Consider the following 10,094-nt stretch of genomic DNA (forward strand, 5'->3'; position numbering starts at 1 on the left):
GGATCTCGCTAGATCTACAAGCCATCAATGCTAACGGTAACGCGCTCAGCCAGCTTAGACCGGTGTGTTGACAGATCTTAACCAATTTGTTCTTAAGTACCCCGTTCATGCGTTCCACAGCCCCCTGGCTCTGAGGGTGGTAAACGGACCCGAAACGCTGTTTTATCCCCATCTGTTGGAGTACTAAACGTACAGTTTTGTCTACAAACTCTTTTCCATTGTCCGACGCGATTCTATCGGGAATTCCGTAACGGCTTACTATCTCACGGCATAAGAACTTAGCCACTGAGGCAGCATCCTTATGTTTAGTCGCGCAAGCCTCCACCCACTTTGAAAATCGACACACCACGACAAGAATGTACCTTTTTTGGTTAATCGGTTTTATCATGTCTACATAGTCAATCACAAGTTCTCTCATTGGGCCATTTGGGGTGGGGATGTGTCCCGGAGACACAACGATCCCTCTGCGTGCATTGTTCTTCAAGCAAATTGCACATCTACTTATTACACAATCAATCTGCCGTAGCAGGTTTGGCGCCCAAAACCCATACTCTTCTATTTTTCTACTCACCTCTCTCCGGTGTGCATGACAGAACTCATGCGCAGTTTGGATCAGCAGTCCGACCAGGCCAGTTGGTGCAACCACAAGTCCTTCATGGTTCCGCCACAAACCTGTCCCATCCCTACTAGCCCCCCTTGCTGACCAGAGATTTCTCTCCACCTGACTCGCCTCTTCCTGAAAGGTCAAAACATCTTTGTAAGTAATCTTATCTTCCAACTCCACCTCATGTGTGATAACCAATACCTTACCTGCTCTGTCCGCACCTGTCACTTGCTTGGCAGCAACATCCGCCATGTTGTTACCTCTGGTCACCTTAGACTCATCAGACTGATGGGCAGCACATTTGATAATCGCGATTTGTTTGGGTTTCATTATTGCTTGCAACAAATCGGTTATCTGACTACAGTGTCTTATGGCGGTACCATCTGCTCTCTTAAAACCTCGCCCTTTCCACACCGCTCCGTAGAGAAAACTGATATTCTGTGCGTAGCTACTATCCGTGTAGATATTACAGCTCTTGCCTTCTGCCATTTTGCACGCTTCAGTCAGAGCGACTAGTTCCGCCAGCTGAGCTGAACAGGGTTGTGTCAAGGCTTCGGCCTTTGCTACGACAAACCCATCACCTTGTGATTTTACTACAGAGTAACCTGCTTTTAGGTCCTCTCCAACTCTGTAACATGAGCCGTCTGTCCATAGTTCCAAATCAGGACTGCTAAACGGGAAAGCCTGCAAGTCAGCTCTAAGTCTGGAGTACCTCTCAGCGGCCTCCACACAGTCGTGAGGTTCTCCATCCTCAGGCTTAGGAAGGGTCTGCGCTGGGTTCACTATGGAACACCTAGTCAAAGTAACATCTTCCTGTTCCAAAATCCTGTAATAATTTTTCAGACGGGGTATCGTTAGTGCAGATTTACCAGATTCCAACAAATTTTGGATCGCATGTCCTACCATAATATTGACTGGATACCCCATCATGATACTTGCAGCTTTCTCGTACATCAGGAAGACTCCGGCGCAATCTCGGTAGCACGGAGGCATTCCCATTTCCACCTCTGAATAGGCGATGGAGTAGTATTGTGAGGTTTTGCCCGCTGCTCACTACCTTTTCTCTGTTTCTTTAAGCCTATACTGTTTATTTCCCTTCTATACTGTTTATTTTCCCTTCTCACTCACTCTCTCTAGCCCCCACCCTCTCGTTCCTTACCCTTAGTGGCCACACCTGTTCGATATTCTATTATCTCTCGCACCTGTGGTGGCAGGCTAATTAGTCCCCCTGTGGGCTTTAAATACCAGGGCGCTTCCCCTCGTTTTGGCGTGGGGTCGTGTTGTATACTTGCCGAGTCATATTCTCTAAACATCTAGACTCTTTCGGGAGATCCTCTGTCTGCCAATGCTGTTCCATTCTCCGGCGTCGAGATGTTTGCTCCAGCCTTCGCCAGCTGTCGCCGTTGCCTGTGGGGGAGACTGGTCTGCGCTCCCTGTACTTCCACGGGAGGCACCCCAGCGTTCCACTGCAGACCCCCGCGCAGCTGTTCGTCCTGACGCACATCCAGACCAGCGCAGACGCTCTCCAGTCCTCAGCGCGCAACGCGCATCTTCCAAGGACGCTCGAGCTTGGCACGCTCTCCAGACCAGCGCGCAACGCGCATCTTCCAAGAACCCTCGAGCTTGGCACGCTCTCCAGACCAGCGCGCAACGCGCATCTTCCAAGGACGCTCGAGCTTGGCACGCTCTCCAGACCAGCGCGCAACGCGCATCTTCCAAGAACCCTCGAGCTTGGCACGCTCTCCAGACCAGCGCGCAACGCGCATCTTCTAGACCTTCGTGCTTGGCACACTCCTCCTCGCAGACGCACCCCGACGCGTCTCTCGGTTCCGGTGCGCACTCAAGCAGTGGCGCACCACTCTGTTCCTCGGCTCCGACAGTCGGCTACCCGGTGACGACACCTTCGCCATCGCCGCCTGTTCCAGCACCACTCTGTCCTCGGCTCCGACAGTCGGCTACCCGGTGACGACACCTTCGCCACCGCCGCCTGTTCCAGCACCACTCTGTCCTCGGCTCCGACAGTCGGCTACCCGGTGACGACACCTTCGCCACCGCCGCCTGTTCCAGCACCACTCTGTCCTCGGCTCGGACTGCCGGCTCCCCGGTGGCGATACCCTCGCCACCGCCATCGCCACCGCCGCCTGTTCCAGCACCACTCTGTCCTCGGCTCGGACAGCCGGCGCCCCGGTGGCGACGCTCTCGCTCCGCTGCCTGTTCCTGCACCACTCTGTCCTCGGCTCGGACAGCCGGCACCCCGCCGTTGCTGTCCCTGTACTTTTACGCATACGCCTGGGTGAGTTTTGATTGTGATGTCACTCACTCAGCGTAGTGCCCTTGCCCCCGTTCCCGCTGCTGTTCCTGTACCTTTACGCATACGCCTGGGTGAGTTTGATTGTGATGTCACTCTCCCAGCGTATTGCCTCTGTTAGTTAGTTTGGACATTTCATCTCCCAGCGTATTGCCTCTGTTAGTTAGTTTGGACATTTCATCTCCCAGCGTAATGCCTCTGTTTTTGGTTCTCACTTAGAATAGTATTTTTGGACTTTACATCTCCCCCTGTGTGTTTGTCACACGAAGATATTATTACTTTGTTCACTTTGTTATTTGGACTGTTCTGCACCTGCTCTGTTTTTTCCCTTTTGTGCATTAACTCTCTCCTCTGTCCTGCAGAGCGGCCCAGATGTTTTCCCACCAGTCCCCAGTTCCTCCCTGTACCCCAGCCCGCCTCCTAGTCCTCTGTCCCTAGTTCTCCTAGTCCCTAGTCCTCTATCCCTAGTTCTCCTAGTCCCTAGTCCTCTATCCCTAGTTCTCCTAGTCCCTAGTCCTCTATCCCTAGTTCTCCTAGTCCCTAGTCCTCTGTCCCTAGTTCTCCTAGTCCCTAGTCCTCCATCCCTAGTTCTCCTAGTCCCTAGTCCTCTATCCCTAGTTCTCCTAGTCCCTAGTCCTCTATCCCTAGCTCTCCTAGTCCCTAGTCCTCTCTCCCTAGTTCTCCTTGTCCCTGGTTTACCTAGTCTCTAGTTCCTCTGTCCCTTAGGCGTTCCCTTACCTTCCCATAGTGTTCCCTTTTCCTGCCCGCCTCTTAAAGGCACCTTTCCTTCCCCTCATATTATATTCCTGTATTTGTGATTCTCCCTTAAAGGGACAGTGCCCTTTTCCCTGTTTTTCCCTGTTGTTCATTAAATATCTGTTTCTTGGCAAACCATCATACCTGTCTTGTGTTGTGCGATTGGGGTCGGTTACAAACCATAACAGTACGACCCCACCAAGTCTACGACCCCAGCCAGCACAGACTGTGTATGTTGAGTTTGCCTTTTTTTTTCTTGTCCCCTCTAGCTCCCCTGTTAGCCCTGTTAGCTTCCCTGTTAGCCCAGTTTAGCTTCCTTGTTAGTCCTGTTTAGCTCCCTTGTTAGCCTGTTACTCCCCTGTTTAGCCCAGTTTAGCTTCCCTGTTTAGCTTGTTAGTCTCCCCGGTTAGCTCCCCTGTTTGCTTCCCGTTTTGCCCTGTTTGACCCCCCTGTAGCTAGCCATGCCCTGGCGGCTAACCCAGTCCGTCAGCAGAGCCCCTGTCTGCTAGTCTTGCCCCGGCTGCTAGCACAGCCTCTATGTTTATGCAGCCCTTGCTGCTGGCATGGGCCCTGTAGCTAGCCATGCCCTGGCAGCTAACCCAGTTTCCCTCTGCATGGCCCCGGTCTGCTAGCTTGGCCCCGGCTGTTAGCACAGCCTCTATGTTAATGCAGCCTTGCAGCTGGCATAGGCCCTGTAGCTAGCCAGGCCCAAGCAGCTAACCCGGTCCCTCTGCATGGCCTCCACTTTTTTGTGTAGTTTCTCCCACTGCTAGGACTGCCCTTCAGCTAGCAAGGTCAGTATTCCCACAGCTAGGACTGTCCTTCCAGCTAGCTTGTTCTCTCATGCTGGTCCAGCCCTGTCTGCCAGCCTAGCTCCGGCAGCTAGCGCAGCCTCTATGTAGATGTAGCAGTACAGCTAGCATAGGCCCTGTAGCTATCAGTGCCTTGGCAGCTACCCTTTCCCTCTGCTAGCCTAGCTCGGCAGCTAGCGCAGCCTCTATGTTGATTTAGCAGTACAGCTAGCATAGGCCCTGTAGCTATCAGTGCCCTGGCAGCTACCCTTTCCCTCTGCTAGCCTGGCTCCGGCAGCTTGCGCAGCCTCTATGTTGATGTAGCAGTACAGCTAGCATAGGCCCTGTAGCTATCAGTGCCCTGGCAGCAACCTTCCCTCTGCTAGCCCTTTCCCGGTGCTACCATGGTTACCCCTTTGCTACCCTGCTTGCCCCTCAGTTCCTCTAGACCAGTTGCTCTAGACCAGTTCTCTAGACCCAGTTCCTCTAGACCAGTTTCTCTAGACCAGTTCTCTAAACCAGTTCTCTAAACCAGTTCTCTAGACCAGTTCTCTAGCCCAGTTCTCTAGACCAGTTCTCTAGACCAGTTCTCTAGACCAGTTCCTCTAGACTAGTTCTCTAGACCCAGTTCCTCTAGACCAGTTCCCCCAGTTACCCCTCGGCGACCCTGTTTCTTTTGCTAGCCCCACTCTTGTGGTGGCTTCCCCTGCTGGCTTGGCCAGTACCTCTTGTTTTGCCCCCTGCCACTCTGTCTGTATTTGTTTTGGGTCGCCGGGTGGCTCCCGTTGGAGGGGGGGATACTGTGAGGTTTTGCCCGCTGCTCACTACCTTTTCTCTGTTTCTTTAAGCCTATACTGTTTATTTCCCTTCTATACTGTTTATTTTCCCTTCTCACTCACTCTCTCTAGCCCCCACCCTCTCGTTCCTTACCCTTAGTGGCCACACCTGTTCGATATTCTATTATCTCTCGCACCTGTGGTGGCAGGCTAATTAGTCCCCCTGTGGGCTTTAAATACCAGGGCGCTTCCCCTCGTTTTGGCGTGGGGTCGTGTTGTATACTTGCCGAGTCATATTCTCTAAACATCTAGACTCTTTCGGGAGATCCTCTGTCTGCCAATGCTGTTCCATTCTCCGGCGTCGAGATGTTTGCTCCAGCCTTCGCCAGCTGTCGCCGTTGCCTGTGGGGGAGACTGGTCTGCGCTCCCTGTACTTCCACGGGAGGCACCCCAGCGTTCCACTGCAGACCCCCGCGCAGCTGTTCGTCCTGACGCACATCCAGACCAGCGCAGACGCTCTCCAGTCCTCAGCGCGCAACGCGCATCTTCCAAGGACGCTCGAGCTTGGCACGCTCTCCAGACCAGCGCGCAACGCGCATCTTCCAAGAACCCTCGAGCTTGGCACGCTCTCCAGACCAGCGCGCAACGCGCATCTTCCAAGGACGCTCGAGCTTGGCACGCTCTCCAGACCAGCGCGCAACGCGCATCTTCCAAGAACCCTCGAGCTTGGCACGCTCTCCAGACCAGCGCGCAACGCGCATCTTCTAGACCTTCGTGCTTGGCACACTCCTCCTCGCAGACGCACCCCGACGCGTCTCTCGGTTCCGGTGCGCACTCAAGCAGTGGCGCACCACTCTGTTCCTCGGCTCCGACAGTCGGCTACCCGGTGACGACACCTTCGCCATCGCCGCCTGTTCCAGCACCACTCTGTCCTCGGCTCCGACAGTCGGCTACCCGGTGACGACACCTTCGCCACCGCCGCCTGTTCCAGCACCACTCTGTCCTCGGCTCCGACAGTCGGCTACCCGGTGACGACACCTTCGCCACCGCCGCCTGTTCCAGCACCACTCTGTCCTCGGCTCGGACTGCCGGCTCCCCGGTGGCGATACCCTCGCCACCGCCATCGCCACCGCCGCCTGTTCCAGCACCACTCTGTCCTCGGCTCGGACAGCCGGCGCCCCGGTGGCGACGCTCTCGCTCCGCTGCCTGTTCCTGCACCACTCTGTCCTCGGCTCGGACAGCCGGCACCCCGCCGTTGCTGTCCCTGTACTTTTACGCATACGCCTGGGTGAGTTTTGATTGTGATGTCACTCACTCAGCGTAGTGCCCTTGCCCCCGTTCCCGCTGCTGTTCCTGTACCTTTACGCATACGCCTGGGTGAGTTTGATTGTGATGTCACTCTCCCAGCGTATTGCCTCTGTTAGTTAGTTTGGACATTTCATCTCCCAGCGTATTGCCTCTGTTAGTTAGTTTGGACATTTCATCTCCCAGCGTAATGCCTCTGTTTTTGGTTCTCACTTAGAATAGTATTTTTGGACTTTACATCTCCCCCTGTGTGTTTGTCACACGAAGATATTATTACTTTGTTCACTTTGTTATTTGGACTGTTCTGCACCTGCTCTGTTTTTTCCCTTTTGTGCATTAACTCTCTCCTCTGTCCTGCAGAGCGGCCCAGATGTTTTCCCACCAGTCCCCAGTTCCTCCCTGTACCCCAGCCCGCCTCCTAGTCCTCTGTCCCTAGTTCTCCTAGTCCCTAGTCCTCTATCCCTAGTTCTCCTAGTCCCTAGTCCTCTATCCCTAGTTCTCCTAGTCCCTAGTCCTCTATCCCTAGTTCTCCTAGTCCCTAGTCCTCTGTCCCTAGTTCTCCTAGTCCCTAGTCCTCCATCCCTAGTTCTCCTAGTCCCTAGTCCTCTATCCCTAGTTCTCCTAGTCCCTAGTCCTCTATCCCTAGCTCTCCTAGTCCCTAGTCCTCTCTCCCTAGTTCTCCTTGTCCCTGGTTTACCTAGTCTCTAGTTCCTCTGTCCCTTAGGCGTTCCCTTACCTTCCCATAGTGTTCCCTTTTCCTGCCCGCCTCTTAAAGGCACCTTTCCTTCCCCTCATATTATATTCCTGTATTTGTGATTCTCCCTTAAAGGGACAGTGCCCTTTTCCCTGTTTTTCCCTGTTGTTCATTAAATATCTGTTTCTTGGCAAACCATCATACCTGTCTTGTGTTGTGCGATTGGGGTCGGTTACAAACCATAACAAGTATCCTATTGGTTGTGGATGGATCCCCACTCCGGTGTTTTGTGCCAGTACTGCGCATGCATACCTCTGATCTGAAGAGGAAGAGACATATAGTATGAACTGCTTGGTATAATCAGGCAAAGTCAAGGCCGGGGCAGCTAACATACAGGTCTTTATGGTCTCAAATGCCCTCAGGCCCTCCTCAGTCCAGGTTACTTTAGCACTCAACTTATCATTTCCGCAAACTTTTATCATAGCTCTTAAAGGCCCTACTAGTTCTGTATAATTCTCCACCCAAGTGGAACTATACCCGACGATTCCCAAAAACATCATCATCTGTCTTACAGTCACTGGCTTTGGAGCTTTCTTAATAGCCACCAAATGTTCCTCTGTAATAGCTCGATGGCCTTTTGAAATCGTTTGACCTAGATATGCTACTTTAGGTTGACAGTACTGCAATTTTTTCAAAGACACCTTGTGTCCCTTCTCTGCTAGTAGTTGCAATAGTTCGATAGATTCCTTGTGACATGTTGTCTGATCGTCGGCACACAAGATAATATCGTCCATATACTGAATGACTCTGGATTTTAATCTCAGGTCCAACCCGTCCAGATCCTCTCTCAAGATCTTGTTAAAGATGTGTGGGGAATGCTTTAATCCCTGTGGGAGCCTAGTGTACTCATAATGCTCATTCTTATAGGTAAAACCAAAAAAATGCTGGCACTCTTTGCTCAAAGGTACGCTAAAATAGGCCCTACACAAATCTATAACCGTAAAATACTCAGCTTGCGGCGGGATGAATGTCAGTAGTGTGTGGGGATCTGGGACATCGGCGGGATAGTCAATTAAAACCTCATTGACGGCCCTCAAGTCGTGTACCAGACAGTACGAGGTGTCAGGTTTCTCCACTGGCAGCAACGGCGTGTTGCTCTTGGGGCTCTTTGTCTTTCGTAGTACTCCGGCTTCTAGAAGTCCTTTGATTTGTGGCTCAATTCCGGCCACCGCTTTTTCCTTCAGTGGGTACTGACTTTTCCAGGGCAGGGTTGCTCCTGGTCTAAGCTCCACCCTCACTGGTTGAGCAGATTTGATCAGTCCAATGTCGGTGCTATGTTTTGACCACAGCACTTCCGGTATGGCCCCCATCATCTCCTCCTGGAGGCTCAATTTCTGGGGGGTTTCTTCTACTGTCTCCTGTGACAGCTGCACCGTCTGGGGACGTCCCATCCCTGTGCCTTGAATCATTATCTTGATGAACCGTTTGTCCGGGCTTATCCATATGAGTCGGTTCTCCGTCGTCTGTTCGAACTTTATTCCTTCTGCCTCTTTCATCATCCTTCCGATGTGTTGTTGATCGCACGAGTCGGTCACTTTTAGCGTCACGTGGGGAACGCTGTCTGTGATCTCGTGTTCCTTTTGCAGATAGTTGCTCCATGCAAGCCGTATTGCTGCTCCTTGGGGACCCATCACTATGCTGGTGGCGTTGAGCTGCACCTCCTCTGGTTGATTTCTCATCCACTCCTCGGCTTGTCTTTCATCCGCATCTTTATAGTACTGTAGGGTGCAATGGTATGGTGTCTCTGGGTTCTTTGCCGCTGACATGTTGGCGGTGATGAATGTCTCCCATTCCAACGCTGGTCCGAGCAACTCCTGGCTTAGGTTCCCCAACCAGTATACTTCCGGGGGTCGGGGGTCTGTTCTTTGCATCATTTCATAATATTGGTCTTCTGGGACGTCGATCACACAACCATCAGGCGTGCATAGAATGTTCATCCCCAACATACCAAGGCCATCTCTGCCCAGTAAGCCAATGGGTGCGGTGTCGGAGACCAAGATGGAAACCGTCGCCTCTTTGCCTCTGTACTTCAGGGTGACAGGCTCTGTCACTGGAATCAGCTTCTTTATCCCTTCAAATCCAATGGTCCGTACATATCGACTGGACATGGGCAGGTGTGTCGCATCTTTAGGTTGGACCACAGTGTACGCCGCCCCGGTGTCTGCCATCATCCTGACAGATTTATTATTCATCGGTTCCTCCCTTAAGTGTGACAATGACAGCTGGCACCCCCCCATTGAACTCTCTGGGCCTCGTCAGAACTCCTTTTCCGGCCCTCTGGACGGATTCACTGGGCCCCTGTTCTGTTGCTGGTTCTGGTCTTGCATCTGGTCTTGGTCTTGGTTCTGGTATTGGTTGGGTCCGCACCACTGCTCCTGGGATCGGCCATAACCTCTTCGGCCACCTCCTCTGTTATTTCCTCGACCCCTGCTGCTGGGTCCTTGGCTTCGCCATCCTTTTTCACAGTTCCGGGCGAAATGTCCGATTTCTCCACAATGCCAACACTCCGCTGACGCTGGCCATTCCAGGGGTCCGCTTCTTGGCTGTCCATTTCCTCTTCGTGACTGCCCGTTTGATCCCCTCTGATTTTGTTGTTGAGTGGGTGCCGGTGCTTCCTGTTTGGTGGGCTGTGCTGTTTCCTGGTTGTTCAGTTGTCCACTATTCCCCGTCTCGGCTCTGGGTGGTGTGGATTGTACCAGGGCTTGGAGGTACTCTACCATCTTGATTGCCTCGACCGGCTGTTGGTACATGAGCTTTCGCTGACTTGCCGTTTCTTTGTCTTTGGCCTGTTGTTCCTTCT

This window comes from Notolepis coatsorum (genome assembly GCF_963971535.1).
Source record: "Notolepis coatsorum genome assembly, chromosome: 2".
NCBI lineage: Eukaryota > Metazoa > Chordata > Actinopteri > Aulopiformes > Paralepididae > Notolepis > Notolepis coatsorum.